The 21,127-nt window shown below is 40.1% G+C and overlaps 1 long non-coding RNA gene across 2 annotated transcripts in view; it reads right to left on the reverse strand.

Annotated features, from left to right (window-relative positions):
• Positions 1–18,440, reverse strand: part of LOC112397946 (uncharacterized) — a 30,898-nt gene extending 12,458 nt beyond the window's left edge. For both annotated transcript variants that reach the window (XR_003002893.1, XR_003002892.1), the window contains exon 1: positions 18,338–18,440. This is a non-coding gene — a long non-coding RNA (uncharacterized LOC112397946). The remainder of the gene's footprint in view (positions 1–18,337) is intronic.
• Positions 18,441–21,127: the final 2,687 nt, after the last annotated feature.

The following is a 21,127-nucleotide window of genomic DNA, read 5'->3' on the forward strand; positions in this document are numbered from 1 at the left end:
TAAAAAGAAACGAGCTATCAAGACGTGAAAAAACATGGAGGAAACTTAAACGCATATTACTAAGTAAAAGAAGCCAATCTGAAAAAGTTGCGATACTGTATGATTTCAACCATGTGACATTCTGGCAAAGGCAAAACTATGGAGACAATAAAAAGACCAGTTGTTGACTGGGGTTCGGGGGAGGGACGGATGAACAGGTGGAGCACAGAGGATTTTTAGGGCAGTGAAACTATTCTGTATGACACTATAATTGTGGATACATGTCATTATACATTTGTCCAAACCTGTAGAATATACAACACCAAGAATGAACCCTCATGTTAACTATGGACTTTGGACAATTATGATGTGTCAGTGTAGCTTCTTCAATGATAACGAATGGACCACTCTGGTTGGAGGTGTTGATAAGAGGAGGGCAGCTATGCCTGAGTGGCAGCAGGGTGCATATGGGAAATCTCTGTGCCTTTTGCTCAATTTTGCTGTGACTCTAAAACTGCTCTAAAAAATAAAGTCTGTTTTTTAATCTAAGGAAAATAGATTCCAGAAAATTAGTAGTGATGTTTTGCAAACATAAAAACTGCTTCTTGCACTGAGAAACAATTCCCATCACTGCCCTTAGACCTCTATTGAATGATACTTTTGTTGCTTTCCCGGTGCTGAAGAACCAGGGCAGGGACCCTCTCCCACTCCACACAGAGTTATACTGTAAGCTCTCTGAAGCCAGTAACTGTCCTATTTAACTTTGTCTCCCAAACACACAGCTTAGTCAATGGCACACAGTTGTCAACAAATGTTAACTGAATGGCTGGATGGCTGAATCAATCCAAAATGAAGTCCTTAGTGAAAAAAATATGCTTGACATTTGCTTATTCAAATGCCAGGGGGGGTGGGATGGAGAGGAATCTTCCTTTTTTAAAATAGTGATACATGTATTACTTTTTCTTATAAATGTTTTCTCACTGTAGAGGATTAAAACGTAGAGAAACACATAAAGAAAAAAATACAAAATCCCTATTCTTTCACCCCACCAATATAACCATTCATAATAGGGGTATTTTTAAGGCATAATTATACATGTAGCAAAGGTGGAAAGAGGAATGGTTCAAAGCACAGATCCTAGAGCCAGACTGCCTAGATTCTAATCCCAATTCTTCCATTTACTAGCTGGGTGACCTTGTATGTATCCTTTAATACTTATTTTCCACGTGTTTATAATATGCAGGGCTCTCTATGCTCAGAGACAGGTAGAGGCTTGTCCCATTCAGATCTAAGGGCAATACTGCTTTTACCAATATTGATCAGAATCCAAACACATGATCTCAATATAATGTAAGCGGAGTCTAGGAAATTTGGCCTTCCTGTGTGCCAAGGAAGGGGAAGTGAGTGTGAGCCACGCCCGTGTCATTAAGTATCATTTGGAAACATGACTTTTAGTGGTGGCAGTATTCCAGCATATACATAACTATACTGTATTCAGTTCTCTCCAATTTATAGCCCTTCACACAACAGACTCTCACAAGGCTCCTGAAACTTCCTAAGATCCCTGTAGATTCAGAATGGCCAAGTCAGCTCAAAACCATGAAGACTCTTGGGGTGAAGGGCAATTAGAAGCAATCGTCCAGCTCCAAGACAGGTCCACACAGACAGACAGCATTTCACGTAGGACAACATCGGTCAGCAGCAGTGTGGAAATTCCGGTTAAGTCTCACAATGGTAACTAATGTGCACATGTCTTAGGAACATTTCTTAAATTTCATTCTCAGCCTTTATTTCAGCAGAAGAATACCACAACTCCTTTTTATATTCCTTTATCTCCATATATGCATTATAAGAATATATACTGTGGGTATATGTGAGTATATATATTTTTCTTCTAGTCTCTCTCTCTCTCCACACACACATATATATAGTCTAATGTGTAGTGTATATATGATATATATATATATATATATGTATATGATTTCTTAGAGTGGAAGAAAATATACCAAAGGCTAAACTTGGTCCTCTTTACATTGGAGATCATGGATGACTTTTTTTCCTAATACTTCTGTACATTTTCTAAATTAGCCATAATTTAGAGACTTCTGGGACACTATCAAATGAAATAATATACACATACAAGACTATCCATGACATAACTCTTAGCTACATCTTCACCATTATATTGTGTTATCACACTATATGTTCTTGCTATTTTAAGTTATGTGTGGGTCCTTACACAAGTTTTTTTCTTTTTTTGTTAATATTTTCTTTCTCTCCTCGGGGAGAGGCTTTCTCTCCCCGAATGCCTCTCGGGTCCTCTTCACCTAGAGGCGAATTTCAGGACTCATTTCAGATCACGATCACTTCCGGAAAGCCTCTGCTTTCATAAGTATAGCATTGTAGAAAGTACCGGAGATCTTACCTCTCCAGAGGAGAAACTTTCTTCTTGGGAATTAATTATTTGAAATCTCTGCTCCCTTCTCCCCCAAACTCCACATCACCAACTCAATAACTCAGTGGCTGTCTCTTCTTCAATAACCTCTTTAATCTGCTTACATCTGGGTTCCTTCATTTTTTCTACCCCTTTCCTCATCTGGTTCAGAATTAGTGGCAGAGGTAGTAGAGAAATCATCAGAAACCAGATATTAGGGAAAACTTCTTTACCTCAGCCAGGGAAGAAATGGTTCAGCACCAAGGACAAGGGCACCCATGCCTGCCTGGGCTTTCTTCCCTGCCCTCTCGTCCCCACATTTTAGTTGTGCCATGCCTGTGTTCCCTAGGTTAAGAGCTCCTCTTCACCGCTGAGTTGATCTCTATCAGAGCTGTCCCTTTATACTGAAATTACTTGTTTCTTATTATCTCCCCCACCACACTTAGGGGTAGCCTCCTTAGCTGCACTTAGCACAATTCCTGGGGCACAGCAGACTCTGCAAATTATAGATGAACTAATAAATGAAACAATGACAATAAATCAACAGATAGATTTCATAAGACAGAGTAAAATCCAAGGACACATTTAGATACAACAAGTATGCTTGGAAGCAAAGTCATGGATTTGTTACTACTCCTTCAGACATTAGTTCTCAACCCTGGCTGTGCATCAGAACGATCGTTAGAGATTATTAAAAATGCAAAATCCAAGACGCTACTCCAGAAATGCAGAATAAGAATCCTAAGAGTGGGGGCTTGTCATGTGTATGGGAGGGTGGACAGGTGATTTCCGAGGGCATGAAATGATTCTTCCGCAAATAGTCGTAAGGGCTGCCACATCCCTAGAGGGAGAATCAGGCATCTGGAGAGGGAGGAAGCTCCCCCTGCTCTTGTTTATATGAGCAACAGGACCCAATCTTTTCATCTGGGTGAAACAGAAATCAGGAGGATTGTGTCTTTATGCTGACATCTACTGGCCTCTCACTTCTGGTGTAATAGTACAGGTAAAGTTATTCTTTCAGGTCCTTCCCTTTCCATCTGCAACCTACAAGTAAACAGTCCTCAGAACCATTTCACTTCCCAGGTGGTGCCAGTAACACAGGATAAGTCCACTCTGCTTCAACTAGGGAAGCAAAGAAATGCCAACAACAGCACAGTGGATGTGAAAGAAAATCTGTTTCAAGCTTTTGATTTCCTTTCTTTTTGTGAACTTCACCTTTCTGGTAATCTTTGTAGAACTAGCTGCAAGGTTTTCTCATCAAATATTGATGAGAGGGCTTTCTGTCAGATTTTCCAAAGATCTGAAAGAATTTATTAACTGGACTCTACCATTCAATTCAGGAAAATAATTCCTGTGTCTCTCACTACATCCACCATTATAGCATTTGACCCAGTCCTGCCCTGAAGGAGCTTATGCTCTGGTTAAAGGATATGGTGTTGGCCTCAAGTTACGTGAATGAAGACTCTGGCCATCCTCTTCATCACTCTTCTGCCAAATCTAGGAGCTGCCTTTTATAACATAACTCTCCTGATCAAAAAACAACTCAAATGACAAGACTACAAGGCAGCCTAATTTTTGTGTGTGTGTGTGTGGTACGTGGGCCTCTCACTGTTTTGGCCTCTCCCATTGCAGAGCACAGGCTCCAGACCCACAGGCTCACCACCCATGGCTCACGGGCCCAGCCGCTCCGCGGCATGTGGGATCCTCCCGGACTGGGGCACGAATCCATGTCCCCTGCATCGGCAGGCGGACTCTCAATCACTGCGCCACCAGTGAAGCCCTCTAATATATTTTTATCTTGCCACTTCCTGTCCTAAATCATGTAGAAGTCCATATTCATGCCCATGGCTAGCATCTGCTCTGGCACCTGCCAACTTCATGTTTGTATGAAGTTCATCTGACACTTCCTGCTCGACAGATAGCTGTTGGTAAATTCTGATGTGAATTCCCATGCCCCAGCATTATGGCCCTGAAACACCTCCATATACTGGAAAGAACTAATGTAAATTTTTAGGATGGCATTAACTCAAACTCCGCAAGTGAAAAATAAAGCACCAAAACTTTACAATCAGGTCTACTTGAATGTGACTATCAGGGCATTCAGGCTCAGCTTGATTGCCCTACAGCCTGACCCAAGTTACTTTGATACTAACATTTCAGTTATACACAGCTACAGCTCTCAAAGTGGTTCCTTGAAAATATTTCTTCTTAAAACTTCTCTTGAGTTTCAGTAGATAGTGTTTTCAGTACTAAGCATATGGTGAATAGCGTGGTCTTATGGCTATAAATGCCCAGTTAATAGGAAGAAAGTGAAACAGCCCAGAATCCCAAGGTAGAGGAATCCCAGGGCAGTTCCTCTTTAACAGATAAGGTGATGTAAGGAAAGGGCACAAGCTCTGAGATAGCCAAACAGAGTTAAAACAAGGCCTCTGCCAGAACAATCCCTGAGAACTTGGCAAGTCATTTACTTCTCTAGATCACCATAAAGAGGGTAAAATACTACCTACCTAACACAGTTATCATGCAGATTAATGAATACAAACATTTTAGCCAGCATCTGTCATATGCTAAATGTTCAACAAATGGTCACTAGGAGTGTGGTGGGAATAAATGACATAGTAGTGTTTTTAAAGTTAATTAGCTCACACACAACAAAAGAATGCTATTGATATTACTCAATTAGGTATATGAAAGCAACCTCACATTAATCTGTGATATGTCTACTCCCATCATTCAAATATCAATTATGACAATATCAAATCAATTCTCCCAATTATATGTGAAAGTTCCATCCAGCTGCCATAAAGTTAAGGGTAGCTTGCCTTCTGTCTGTGTTCCCCCCAAACTCGTATGTTGAAGCCCTAACCTCCAGTGAGGTTGTGCCTTTAAGGAAGTAATAAGGTTAAATGAGGTCAAAAGGGTGGGGCCCTGATCTGATAGGATTAGTGTCCTTATAAGTAGAGACACCAGAGGGCTCTCGCTTTCCCCACCAACCCCCTTCCCACTCCCTCAATACTCCATACCCTGTGTGCATACATCTGAGAACATAGCAAGAAAGCCAGGAAGATAGTTCTCACTAGAAACCAAATCAGCCAAGACCTTGATCTTGGACTTCCAGTCTCCAAAACTGTTAAAAAATAAATTTCTGTTGTTTGATCCACCTAGCCTTTGATAATTTATGACAGTCCAAGCTAAGATACCAGTCAACTACTGAAGTGCTGACTTGAAAGAACTGTAAACCTCAGAGAAAAATTATTTATTTCCTGAGTAGCTTTAATTCTTATGTATGGCAGCTGATTCACTTAAGTACATAACATGCATAGTTTAGCATCCCTGATGTTTCAACAGATCATTTACTGTATAAGCAATTATAGTTTGTACCCCCAATAGATGCCTCCCAGCACTAAAAGCCTAGGAATACTGAAATGCATTCAGTCAAGAAATCTCTTTATAGCAAACTAGCTTTGACAGGATTAAATATATGAATAAGAAACACTGCATTCAAAGCACTAAGAAATATTTGAATGTCAGGATTTACTTAAATTTATATAAAGATAATGATCATGTTTCTTGAATGAAAATTCCCTGAGGGTGGACTACCTCAGACACATCCTCTGTTCTTATCTTTGATATTTTAAAAAATGTATAGTTTTGGTGACTTTAATATTCCTGGCTTGAGGGACTTGGTGGTGGTCCAGTGGGTAAGACTCTGCGCTCCCAGTGCTGGGGGCCTGGGTTTGATTCCTGGTCTGGGAACTAGATCCCGCATGCATGCTGCAACTAAGAAGCCCGCATGCTGCAACTGAAAAAAAAAAAAAGGGAGACCCGGTGCAGCCAAAATAAATAAATAATTTTTAAAAATATTCATGACTTGCGTCTGCTCCTACACTGCTGCTGATGTCAATGTGACTGGCGGGCACACTGCCACTTAATGTGGCTGAAAATAAGCCATGCACAGAGCCAAGTGCATCACCTGTGGCAGGCTTAAGAATCACAGCCTCATAGATTGGAGACTTTTATTCATCAGCCCTTCAACTCCATCTCAAAGACTTGATTTCATAGCCCCATCAACAGCACAAGGTTCCCTCTTATATGTCCTTGTTATTCAGTCCAGGGTCACTGAATAGTCTTAAGATTTTGGTTATTCATGGCTGAAACAATAAAGAATTTTTAACTTGGCTTTGGAACTGAACATTTCAGACTGTCATATAAAGCTCCTTTGATTATCCTCTGGACATGAAGTCTGCCTTTCTGTGCTCATTAGCTGAGTTAGAGGCTAGAAAAGACACTTTGCTGATCTAAGTACTGATACAACAGTAAACAAGTCAGATTCTGTAGGTGCCAACAGGAATGCTCCCTAACAACAGCAAAAGACATCAGTAATAAAGTCACGATGATCGATTGTTCAAATAATCTAAACCTAGACACACACACACACACACACACACACACACACACACACACACACACCCCACCCCACCCCACACCACATTTTCTTTATCCATTCATCTATCAACGGACACTTAGGTTGTTTCCATATCTAGGCTATTGTAAATAATGCTGCAATGAACATGGGGGTGCGTATTTCTTTTTAAGTTGGTGTTTTTGTTTTCTTTGGAAAAATACCCAGAAGTGGAATTGCTGGATCATACAGTAGTTCTATTTGTAAGTCTTTGAGGAACCTCCATACTGTTTTCTGTAGTGGCTGCATCAATTTACATTCCCACCAACAGTGCACGAAGGTACACTTGTTGTCCTCACATACTCTCCAATACTTGTTATCTCTCACCGTTTTGATAATAGCCATTCTAACAGCTGTGAAGTGATATCTCATTGTGGTTTGATTTGTATTTCCCCGATGATTAGTGAAGTTGAACACCTTTTCATGTACCTGTTGGGTATCTGTATGTCTTCTTTGGAAATGTCTATTTAGTTTCTCTACCCATTTTTAAATCAGACTGTTTGGTTTTCTGCTATTGAGTTATATGAGTTCTCTTTATATATTGGATATTAACCCCTTTTCAAATATATGATTAGCAAATATTTTCTCTCATTTGGTAAGTGGTCTTTTAATTTTGTTAATGGTTTATTTTTCTGTGCAGAAATTTTTAGATTGACGTAGTCTCACTTGTTTACTTTTGCTCTTGTTGCCTTTGCTTTTGGGGTCAAATCCAAAAAGTCATCGTAAGACTGATGTCAAGAAGCTTAGCCCCCATGTTTTCTTCTAGGAGTTCTATGGTTTCAGGTATTACATTCAAGTCTTTAATCCATTTTGAGTTGTGTATCATGTAAGATAGGGGATCCAGTTTCATTCTTTTGCATGTTCAGTTTTCCCAAAACCATGTATTGAAAAGACAATCCATTCCTCATTGTATGTTCTCAGCTTCTTTGTCATAAATTAACTGACCATGTATTTGTGGGTTTATTTCTAGGTTCCCTATTCTGATCCATTGATCTAAGTGTCTATTTTTATGCCAATATCATACTCTTCTGATTACTATACCTTTGTAATATAATTTTAAATCAGGAAGTATGATGACTCCAGATTTGTTCTTCTTTCAAGATTGCTTGGCTATTGGGGGTCTTCTGTGGTTCCACACAAATTTTTGAATTATTTATTCTATTTCTGTGAAAAATGCCATTGGAATTTTGATACGGACTGCAGTGAATCTGTAGATTACTTTGGGTAGTATTATCTTTTTAATAATATTCATTCTTCCTATTCATGAGCATAAAATATCTTTCCATTTATTTGTGTCTGTCAGTTTCTGTCCCTAATGTCTTATCATTTGCAGTGTATAGGTCTTTCACCTCCTTGGTTAAAATTTATTTCTAGGTATTTTATTCTTTTTGATGAAACTGTAAATGGGATGGTTTTCTTAATTTCTCTTTCTGATAGCTTGTTATTACTATATAAAAACACAACTGATTTTTGTGTATTGATTTTGTATCCTAAAACTTTACTGAATTTATTTACTAGTTTTAACAGTTCCTGGTGGCATCTTTAGGGTTTTTTAAATATATAATATCATATCTTCTGCAACAGGGATAGCTCTACTCCTTCTCTAATTTGGATGCCTTTTATGTCTTTTTCTTGCCTAATTGCCCTGACAAAGATTTCCAGTGGTCTTTTAACTTTTATACTAGAGCTGTAAGTGATTTACCCACTGCCATTATGATATTAGGTTATTGTGAATTTAACTATATATTTACCTTTACTAGTGAGTTTTATACATTTATGTGTTTTCATGTTACTAATTAGCGTCCTTTCATTGCAACTTGAAGAAATCCCTTTAAGATTCCTTGTTAGACTGGTCTAGTGGTGATGAACTCCTCCATCTTTTGTTTATTTGGAAACTGTCTCTCCTTCAATTCTGAAAGACAACTTTGCCAGATATTCTTAATTAATTGCCAGTTTTATCCTTTCAGTACTTAGAATATATCTCCCCATGCCCTTCTGGCTTTCAAGGTTTCTGCTGAAAAGTCTGGTGATAGACTTATGGGGATATATTGTACATAACAGGTGGTTTTCTCTTACTGCTATTAAGATTCTCTTCTTGTCTTTAACTTTTGATAACTTAATTATAATATGTCTCAGTCTGGGTCTCTTTAGATTCATCTTCTTTGGTCCTCTTTGGGTTTCCTGGATCTAATATCTGTTTCTTTCCCCCGGTTAGGGAAGGTTTTAGTCATTATTTCTTCAAAAAAACTTTCTGCCTCTTTCTCTTGCATCCTTCTGAGATTGGTGTCCCTTCAGCTATCTTCACTCTTTTTCATTCTTTTGTTGTTGTTGTTATTTTTTAACCCCAAATTCTAAAGCTATTATCCAGTCTAAAAAAATTTACTAGCCCAAGGAGAGGAGAAAAAAAAAAGCAAAATCAAAACCAACAAAACTTCTGAACCACAAATGCCAATTTTTTTAATGCAATAATTTGTTTGTAAACTAACCACACTGTAAATTCCAATGAGCTCTCCTAAATGTATCAAATTCAAACTAAATACAATTCCAAGTTCAGGAAGGACTCCAAAAATTGCAGACATGTCCCAAAGGACAATCTAACCTAATCGGGCAACAGAGTTAAATGATAACAGCTGTCCTCTCCAAAAAGGACTTGCATGGTCAGGTAACTCCCAGGTTGTTTGTTGATAAATAGAAAAGTACCACAGGAAACTCAAGGCATCAATCAGTCTAGACTCACCTGTTCAGGCTTTTATCTTCAATCAACAACTTTTCCAATACATATCTCATTAAAAATTCTCAAAAACTTAAAGAGAGTAATCAAGTCTTCTATCAGCCTTCTCATCTCTAATTAAAATACACTCCTCCCTCCACATTTGCAGTTTTTCACCCTGAATCATCTCCTTTCTTCCTAGTAACTAATGATGGGGAGGAATGATGAAAAAGCAGAAGCCCTTGCTCTAGGCTCTGAAGTAAGAGGGGGAAGCAGAAGCTCCCTGTCTCTGCTCAGTGAGCTCATACCCACAAAGGGAGGTGCTGTGGACCACACTCTTTCATTCCTCTTTTCTACCATTGAGAAATGAACTCTGCCTCAGGGAGAAAATAAAATAGAATTTAACCCTGATAATGAATTCCTGCCATCAACCCTGAGGGAGTTTCTGCTTAATCAGAGAACTAGCTTTAACATTTTTTGAGCTGGGTCAGTTACCTGTATTAATTAAAGGAAGCATCCAGAAAATCCAATGAACCTAACAAGTCATTTTGGCTTTTAAATGCATTGTTTAATTCCTTTGCATCCAATTGACCTTCTAAATTACATTCTGCCTTGTAACTATTAAAATATCTTTGTGTTTCCTAAGAACTCACAGGCAGATGTTGAGGAATTCCCAAAAGAATACTGATGGGTAAAAGGAAGGCAAGGTTAGAACTAGAATTTCCCCCCAAAAGTCCAGAAACTTACTAATCCATTTGCAGTTCAGCAAAGATTACAGTCTGTGTGTTTTACAAAAATTAATTAATACATGCTCGTTGCAACAGGAGAAACTATCTGAGATTTGTAAAGTGAAAGACATACTATGTGCTAAAAAAATTGATTTTAATAAGCTGATGTTATTTCCTCAACAAATTTCCCCAAATTAATATGAATAAATGCTAATATATAGGGAATGTATCTGATCTCACAACAATGACAGCATATTATGGATATTTCTCAGCACTTTGCCTCTCTCATTTGATAATAACAATCACGGACACTCCCCAGCTCTGTCAATGCGTATCACATCCATATCATATCTATATCTAATATCATATATATTGATATACCAAGATATAAAAATTATATATCTAAAAACATAAATATGTTGTAGAGATAAAGCACACTCTGTTTAGCATGTACAAGGCCCCAGGATTATTTAGTTGTACATCTAGGCAATCCTCCCTCTATCGGAAAGAATTTCCAAACTCCACACCTAAGCAAAGCAGAACAGATAATGATGAACACAGATACCTAAACTTCACGTAGAGAAGTCTCAAAGATAAAAAGTAATTCTTGTAAAATATTGAAATCAAGGTCAAGGCACTTCCTCCCCTGGCACAGTTTTTGCTACAGGAACAAGGTCACAAGACATGGCTCCATATCAGAATCTTCTCGTGAATGAATCTTTGGTTTTTTAACATCCTCCTAAATTAGTCATCTAGTAACTGCCAACATAATCATTTTCAGTTTTCTTGCCACTATAAACAAAGCTGTAACAAATATCCAGGAACATATGGCTTTACATACCACTATCTCCATAAGACAGATTTCCAAACTGGAATCCCTCTGCCAAAGAGAATGAGTTTTTTTATTTTGGTAGATGTGGTCAGATTACATTCAGAAAAGGCACAGCAATTCACTACTTCCAGAAGCAAAGTAAGAGAATATCTGCTTTCCTGCAACCCTGACAGCACACAGTATGATCCCTCCCCTTTGTTTCTTTTTTTTTCCCTGCCAATTACATGATTTAAAAATATAAACTCCTGGGCTTCCCTGGTGGCGCAGTGGTTGAGAGTCCGCCTGCCGATGCAGGGGATGCGGGTTCGTGCCCCGGTCCGGGAAGATCCCACATGCCGCGGAGCAGCTGGGCCCGTGAGCCACGGCCGCTGAGCCTGCGCGTCCGGAGCCTGTGCTCCGCAGCGGGAGAGGCCACAACAGTGAGAGGCCTGCGTACCGCAAAAAAAATAAATAAATAAAATAAACTCCTTGTTTAACTTTCACCAACCTGACTTCTAGCCAGTTTGAGTACCTCTTCATATATTTATTAGTTATTTAAATTTTATCTTCAATGAATCACCTTTGCCCTTTCTTTCCTTATGTGTTTTCTATTTCTTACTAATTCAGAGGAATTAGCCGCCAATCTCTTTGCATAGCCCTGCAATAAACCTTTCTCTGCTCCAAACTCCAACGTTTCAGTTTGTTTGGCCTCACCATGCATCAGGCACACGAACTTGTGCTAACATTTTCTAATATTAATTTCTTTACTCTTTCTGTATATAATATAATGAAAGAGGGGGCTAGCTTTGTTTTCATGTATCTAATATGTGTGTATATGTTACATATATTTTAATGTCTATCAGGGAGAATGAAGTAACCAAAATGGCAGAGCATGGGGACTCTAGTCTCCATAGCCCAACAAAGATCAATAATTAGACAGCTATCTACAAACAAAAACAGCACTGGGAGAGCTCTGGAGTTCACTGACGAAATTTAACACAGTGGAACAAAAAAAACTTGAGAATAACCACACAAAACGGGAAGGAAGACAGCCTCATTTTGCCTGCACCATCCCATCCCCCAGGACAGCATTGCTAAGCATCAAGAGAGAACTCCGTTAGAAACAGTTCCCCTCACAGGAAGAGGAAGAGCAGGGAGAGAAACCAGCTTCCCAGTCTTTCTGGGCCCCCCAAAAAGGTCCCACTTCAGTTTTACCCCAACCAGAGACCAGCAAAGCTGAGATATATACAAATGACTAGGAATGATAAAATCAGAGGCTACCAAGAGTAGCCATACAGCAGGAAGGATCATGGTTTCTCAGGGACCTGCTCTAGACACAGACCCAGCAGCCTTCACTACCGAAGAAACCAACATCCAGCAGAGCCGCCAGAGACCCCTCGCAGATTTCACCGGCTTCCATTCCACAGGCACCTGCAGCCAGCCACCACAGCCAGGCATGTGCACACCACCAGTGCCAGCCCCTGCTGCTGCTTGCCCTAGTCCCTATCCACTGAACCTGGAGACACTGCTGAGGACCCCAATAGCTCCTGCAGCCTTTGCAGACCTTTCCCGGCTCCTCATGCAGTGCTCACCGAGGACCACACATGATGCTGTGGCACCCAACAGCCCGAGTCAGTGAGCCATCATGTTCCCCCAGACCGGGTGCCACCACACGCCCCTGCACTTGGCAACATGCACCACTAGACCTGGGGTCACAGCATGCACCGGTGTCTGCCCCTCCACGGTGAAAGTCTTCCCTTACCAGAGAGATTGTAATTATACCAAGTATCTTTTTTTGACCACAATGGTGTGAAACTAGAAATCAATAACAAGAGGAAAACTAGAAAATTCACAAATATGTGGAAATTAAACAACATGCCCCTGAAGAACTACTGGGTAAAAGAAGAAATCAAAAGGGAAACCAAAGTATATCTTGAGAAAAGGAAAATGGAAACACAACATACCAAAACTTATGGTATGCAGCAAAAACAGTTCTAAAAGGCAATTTTATAGCAGTAAATGTCTATCTTAAGAAAAAAGACCTCAAATAAAAACCTAACTTTACACCTCTGGTAACCTGAAAAACAAGACAAGCTAAGTCCAAAGTTAGCATCAGCAGAAAGGAGATAACAAACATTGGAGCAGAAATACATTAAACAGAGAAGAGAAAATAATAAAAAGATCAATGAAACTAAGAGTTGGTTGGCTTTTTTGAAAACATAAACAAAATTGACAAATTTTAGCTAGACTTACCAAAAAAAGAGAGAGGACTCAAATAATTAAAATTATAAATGAAAAAGGATACATGTAAATGATACTACATAAATACACAGGATCATAAGAGACTACAATGAACAATTATATGCCAAATAATTGGACGACTTAGAAGAAATGGGTAAATTCCTGGAAATATACAATCTATCAAGACTAAATCATGAAGACATAGAAAATCTGAACAGACCAATAACAAATAAGGAGAATCAATCAGTAATCAAAAATCTCCCAAAAAAGGAAAGCCCAGGACCAAATGGATTCATGGATGAATTCTACCAAACATTTAAAGAGAGACTGATGCTAATTCTACTCAAACTCTTCAAAAAAATTGAAAATGAGGCAACACTCCCAAACTCATTTTATGAGGCCAGTATTACCCTCATACCAAAACCAAGTAAGGACACTACAAGAAAAGAAATTTACAGGTTTATATTCCTGATGAACATAGATGTAAAAATCCTCAACAAAATATTAGCAAACTGAATCCAACAGCACATTAAAAGAATCATACACCATGATCAACTGGGTTTTATTCCTGGGATGCAAGTATGGTTTAACATATGCAAATCAATCAGTGTGATACACCACACTAGTAGAATGAAGACAAAAATCATATGATCATCTCAATAGATGCAGAAAAAGCATTTAACAAAATTCAACATCCTTTCATGATAAACTCAACAAATTGGGTAAAGAAGGTACAAACCTCAACATAATAAAGTCCGTAAATAACAAGCCTGCAACTAACATTATACTCAATAGTGAAAGGTTGAAAGCTTTTCCTTTAATATCAAGAACAAGACAAAGGTGCCCACTTTCACCACGTCTATTCAACATAGTACTGGAATTCCTAGCTAGAAAAATTAGGCAAGCAAAGAAATAAAAGGCATCCAACTCAGAAAGGAAGAGGTAAAATTGTCTCTCTTTGCTGATGACATGATGTATATAGAAAACCCTAACGACGCCACTAAGAACTGTTAGATATAAACAAAGAATTCAGTAAAGTTTCAGAACACAAAATCAACATACCAAAATCAGCTTCATTTCTACACACTAACAATGAACTACCTGAAAAAGAAATAAAGAAAACATCCCCATTTACAATAGTATCAAAATTACTCAGGAAAAATTTTAACAAAAAAAGTTAAAGATCTATACACCAAAAACTATAAGACGTTGAGGAAAGAAGTTGAAGAAGACACAAATAAATGGAAAGATAGTCCATGCTCATGGATTGGAAGAATTAATGTTGTAAAAATGTCCCTACTATCCAAAACAATCTATGGATTCAATGAAATCCCTTTCAAAAATCCCACAGCAAACATCATCCTCACTGGTGAAAGTCTCAAAGCTTTTCTTCTAAGATCAAGGACAAGACAAGGATGTGTACTCTCACCACTTTTACTCAACATCGTACTAGAAGTTCTAGCCAGAACAATTAGGCAAGAAAAAGAAATAAAAGACATTCAAATTGGAAAAGAAGAAGTGAAATTATCTGTTTGCAGATGACATGATCTTATATGTAGAAAATCCTAAAGATTACACACACACACACACACACACTCACACTGTTAGAACTAATAAATGAATTCAGCAAAGTAGCAGGATACAAAGTCAACATGAAAAAACCAGCTGCATTTCTATACACTAAAAATGAACAATCTGAAAAGGAAATTATGAAAACAATTTAATTTACAATAACATCAAAAAGAATAAAGTACTTAGGAATTAATTTAACCAGAGAGGTGAAAGACTTGTACAAGGAAAACTACAAGGAAAACATTGTTGAAAGAAATTAAAGAAATAAATAAATGGAAATGCAACTCATGTTCATGAATTGGAAGACTTAGTATTGTTAAGATGTCAACACTACCCAACATAATCTACAGATTCAATGTAAACTCTATCAAAATCCTAATGACATTTTCCCATAAATATAAAACCCCATCCTAAAGCCCATATGGAATCCCAAGGGGCTCTGGATAGCCAAAACAATCTTGAAAAAAGAAGAAAAAATCTGGAGGACCCACACTTCCTGGTTTCAAAACTTTCTACAAAGCTATAGTAATTAAAACAGTGTGGTACTGGCATAAAGATAAACATATAGACAAATGGAATAGAAGAGAAAGCCCAGAAACCAAACCTCACATATATGGTCAAATGATTCTGGACAAGGGTGTCAAGACCATACAATGGGGAAAAGACAGTCTTTTAAAAAAAATGGTGTTGGGAAAACTGGATATCCACATACAAAAGAATGAAGCTGGACCCTTACCTAACAACATACACAAAAGCCAACTCCAAATGGATCAAAGACTTAAATATAAGATGTAAAACTATGAAACTTTAGAAGAAAACATAGGGCAAAAATCATGACATTGGATTTGGTAGTGATTTCTTAGCTATGACACCAAAGGCACAGGCAACCAAAGGAAAAATAGACATATTTAACTTCATGAAAATTGAAAACTTTTGTTCATCAAAAAACAAGTCACAGAGTAAAAAAACCCATAGAATGGGAGAAAATATTTGCAATTCACATATATAATAAGAGATTAATATCCAGAATATATAGAGAACTCCTAAAATTCAACAACAAAAACAAACCAATTCAAAAATGGGCAAAGGACTTGAATAGACATTTCTTCAAAGAAGATATACAAATGGTCAACAAGCACATGAAATAATATTCAATGTCACTAATCATTAGAGAAATGCAAATTAAAACTACTATGAGATACCACCTCACACCTGTTAACATAGCTACTAGAAACAAACAGGATGTGGAGAAATCAGAACACTTGTGCACTCTTGGGGGGAATGTAAAATTGTACAGTCACTGTGGATAACGGCATGACAGTTCCTCAAAAATTAAAAATAGAATTACCATATGATCCAACAATTCCACTTCTGGATATACACTCAAAATGATTAAAAGCAAGGATTCAAAGAGATATTTGCATACCCATGTTCATGGCAGCTTTACTCACAAAAGCTAAAACGTGGAAGTAAAACAAGTGTCCACGGATGAAAGAATGGATAAGCAAAATGTGTATACACAAGCGATGGAATATTATTCGGCCTTGAAAAGGAAGGACATTCTGATTTATGCTACAACATGGATGAAGTTTAAGGACAACATGTAAGTGAAACAAGCCAGTTTCAAAAAGACAAACACTGTATGATTCTATTTATATGAGACACTTAGTCAAACTCATAGAGACAGAAAGCAGAAAGGTGGTTACCAGGGGCTGGAAGAGGGGAGACTGGGGAATTAGGGTTCAGTAAGTACAGAGTTTTGGTTTTGCAAGATGAAAAGAGCTATGGAGATGGATGGTGGTGATGGTCACACAACAGTATGAATGTATTTAATACCACTGAACTGTACATTTAAAAATGGTTAAGATGATAAATTTTACGTATGTATTTTTACCACAATTTTTTAAATTGAAAAAAAAAAAACAAGAAAAGAAAACAAGAGATGGAGAGAATTCCTAGTGATCCTCTCTGGTTCTTAGCGTAGTCTCTCAAGAGACCCAGATATACTTCCTGAGTTCAATGAGCTGTCAGAGCTTTTCTCCAAGAACTTCTCCTTCGCGCCTGAGCCACTTTGAATGGATTTGGTTCCTTATAAATCAATCCCTATCTGTTTCATACTTTCAGCCAATGATACTAGGTAGCAATGATAACTGCTTTAGAGACACAAGTTCTGGGGAGACAGTGTATGCATATGTATCTCAATATGTCACAGATGTTAATGCTTATTAAGTAACCTAACACTGGGCTTCCACGGGCATAGCCTCTGTGCAGGGTCAGTGCAAAAAAACTAACAGCCACATTTAATTTTAAACCAAGCCCACCATTCTTAAAAGCCCCTTCTACCCCTTCTTCTCACTCTCTGCCTCTCTCATACCCTGCAGTGTCCCCAAACATCTTTCTCCTTGCTTTGCTCTCAGCTCCCCACCTAAAATTCTCTCCCAAGCCTTCTCGGGCTCTCTCTTCTTCCCCAGCCTTCTCCTCCTGGGGCTATTCTTCCATACTTTCCTTTCTGTTCTCCTCCCACTGACTGTCACTGGGGTGGAGCAGGAAGGGGTTGGCTGAGGGAGATGAACAAAGGCCAGAGGACTGAGCGGGTCAGGCAGAGGGAGAGTCTGGTTAACAGGCAAGAGGAAAAAGTATATACTATATGGAAAACATATAACTAGTAATAGCATACTAATTACGTATGCATGTTATGATTAAAATAGAAATCATGAGCAGAGTTATTTTTTATTACCAATTTATATTTTATAAAGTAAAGCACAGGAGCTTTACCAGGACAGAAAAATGCGAAGCAGAGGTACCCAAGATGGTTATCTTGAGTATCTCCAGCTGTGAATAAGCCAAAACCTAGAGGTTCACACAGCTATGTACCATAATCTCTCAGGGATCTGTGGGTTGATTGGGCTCAGCTGAGTGGTTCTTCCCCCTGGTCTCTCATGCAGCTGCATTTAGATAAGAGCTGGGGCGGGAGTCCTCTGAAGGCCGGACAGGGGCTGGGTGCCCAAGACGGCGCCTTCACCTCACATCTGATGCTTCAATGTTGCCCCATGTGGCCTCTCTCACCTCAGGGCGGAAAGAGCCAGTTAAGTGCAAAGTCCACCACCATTTCTGCTGCCTTCATTTGGTCAAAGCAGTCACAGAGCCTGCTTGGATTCAAGGGGGATGGAAAGAAACAGATTCCAGCTCTTGATGGGGAAGGGAGAGATGGTCCTGGCCATCTTTGGAAAATACAGTCAGCTGCAGACAGCATAAAAGTTAGATATTTATATCAGAAACAAACATTCCTTACTATTAAGAGCAAGCCAAATAAAATAAATGGGCAAAACTTTACAAAGTGCTCAACCAAAGGAAAAAAAATCCCTCTCCACTCCAAAAAAAAAAGTAGCAGGATTCTTACCTCAAGTCAACCCAGGTCCCTGCAAAAAGGTGAAAGCGTTCTTTAGCCTGGAGGAAATAGGCAAAAATACAATGTTGGTCTTGGTAGACATGCCAAAAGAGTGAGGCTGTAAGAAACACAGTAAAAATCCAGTTCAATTAAGTAAACTGAGTTCCCCTGCATTCTCTAGCCACTAGCCACCCTCTGCAGAGATATTCCTGGGAGTCCCTACCCAAAGAGGGTGCCACCTGGAGAATTTTCTCCCACATCATCATTCCAGGACGTTCGGTTCTTCCTTGCCTGTGATTCAATCAGCCATCTCCCAAACTCGTTCACTGCCACTCCTGTGTCTTGAAGCTCTTTCTGGAGCGTTCCTCTACCTGGGGCTTTAACTTTGCCCTTGCAGACTTTCCACTAAAACTTTCCTAAGGGAAAGTAGTTTATTCTCTCACACTCCATGCACCTTAAGTTCAGAAGGTGGGTTTGCTGTTCTCTGTGCTCCCCATTGCTACCTGCAGACATTTTAGTGGCTCAGCTTTTTTTTCAAAACAAAACGAAGAGCAAACACATTTTTCTCGAGGCTCATGCCATTTGAGTAAACTATTCTGTTCACCTCTTCAGACTGTCATCTTCCCAAATCCCAGTCACTCCTGCTCTCTCATTTCAAAACCCTGACACCTGACTCCCAATCTTCCTTTAAGATGGGCTTAAATCTTATCATTCTGTTTGCCTGGAAGAGTCATGCATTACACCTGTTTCCTGATTTCTCATCCAGTTAGCACTTTGGTACCCTCAAAAGTGTCCCAGCCTCAACAATTTTATGTGGCCACCCTAATCCTGGGTGACTTAACAGTTAGCTACCCTTTGGCCTCATTTCCTTGATCAACACGTGACCAGGCCCTTGGTCACACCCTGGACATTGTCAACTAATCTCACTGCCTCCAGGAGCAAAATTCAATCTGCCTACCTTCTGACCACAATGACCCATCCTTCCAGCTGGCTTGTTTTTGGCCACTCCCATTACAGCTAAACTTTCTCCAAACCCAGGTAACCTAGCCCTGCAGGAGAGCCACACGACTAAGCAGACTGCTTCCACCACCATCACCAATTTCAGGCTCTCAAGTTGCCAGGAAATCCCATTATATTTTTCTGAGCAACACACTCTCGGATTCTCTGCAATGACCTCGTTAAACTTTCTTGGGACTTCCCTGGTGGTCCAGTGGTTAAGACTCCGCATTCCCAACGCAGGGGGCCCGGGTTCCATCCCTGGTCAGGGAATTAGATCTCACATGCCGCAACTAAGAGTCCACATGCCACAACTAAAGATCCTGTATGCCACTAAGAACCAGCGCTGCCAAATAAGTAAATAAACATTAACAAAAAAACAACTTTCTCCAGCTCCCTAAATCTGTGACCTGCTAACCTCCTATCTCACCCCCAGCTGATGACCCTGCTTCTTTTCTTACTTTACAAAGAAAATAGAGGCTTGAGATATTATTTTACACAATCTCATTGGTTTTAGGATGAGAAAACAATCCTGGACGTGGTCCACGTGGTCCTACACAGTTTGTCCCTACTGACCTTTCTCCATCTAGCCATGCCTCACACCAGAGCTCCCAGGACACCAGTCCCACTGGTTTGCATTCGATTTCTAATGCCTTCTGCCACTCTCCCACTCCCACCCCAGCCCATCAGCAAATGTTGTTGGTTCTGGTTTCATAATGTGTCTTGGATCCAAACTCTTCTCACCGTCCCCGCAGTAGAATCCTCACCAAAGCTACCATCACCTTTCATCTGGACTGTTACTACAGCCTGAGTGCTCTCTTACTGCTTTTCCTCTTGCCCCATCCGACTGATTTTCCAATCACAAGCCAGTAGGATGGCACACAGAAGAAATCAAATCACTTGCTAAACACCTTCCCATAGCTCCCCGTTGCAATTAGAAAAAAACCCAAAGTCCTCTAGGCTGAGCCCCAGGCCCTGCTTGGTCTGGCGCCTGCCTACCTCTTGGTCCCCATCCTCTACCACTGCCCTACTCTTTCATCACCCCCTTCCCCACATATAAGTCCTTGACAACCCAGCTGTAGAGGAGAAGGACAGGTGAATTCAACCACATTTCCAAATCTAACTGACTTTAACTGCTATGTTTTCAGATCTCACCCACTTTCTCTCTGGACACGCCACTTTCAAAAGTCATGGCGTTATTTCCACTTAGTCCTTTGCGATGACAAATTGTGTGGCCAAGAGTGGCCTGGTGCGTACGCATTACTTCATTTGCATCACTGTATCTCTGTAATACATTCTTAGAAGTGGGATCGCTGGGTCAAAGGGTCACCGCAGATATAGATTAAGTCGCTGTTGCCCAATCCCTGTCTACAGGGCTCAGACCATTTTGGACTTCCACCAGCGTTATGGGAGAAGCCACAGCCTCGCCGGCCAACTGAGTGCCGCTAAGCTTTGGGGGTGCGGTTGCCAACCGGAGAGCTGAGAAACCGCCGCTGCGAAGCGCGCCCTTCCCCGCCCCGGCTCCAGCGGAGACCGCCTAACCCCGGTCCCGCGCCTCCCCTGCGGCCAGGCGGGCGGGGACCGCTGCTGTCCGGCTCCCGCGTGCGCTGCGGGCGGGCTGCGCGCGGCAGGGAAGCCGGGCCTTGCACAACTGGCCCGAAAGAGGAAGCTCAGAAAGGGCTGAAGTCAACACTTCGGAAGACCGTTGCAAAAGAAATCGTCTTCTTGGGCCTTTGTGGAACCGCCATCCGGCCCCCAATCCCTTAGCTACTGATATATCGAGGCGACAACCAAGGGGGTCGCTCC

The sequence above is a fragment of the Neophocaena asiaeorientalis genome, unplaced genomic scaffold (genome assembly GCF_003031525.2).
Source record: "Neophocaena asiaeorientalis asiaeorientalis breed wild unplaced genomic scaffold, Neophocaena_asiaeorientalis_V1.1 scaffold781, whole genome shotgun sequence".
NCBI classification, from domain to species: Eukaryota; Metazoa; Chordata; class Mammalia; order Artiodactyla; family Phocoenidae; genus Neophocaena; species Neophocaena asiaeorientalis.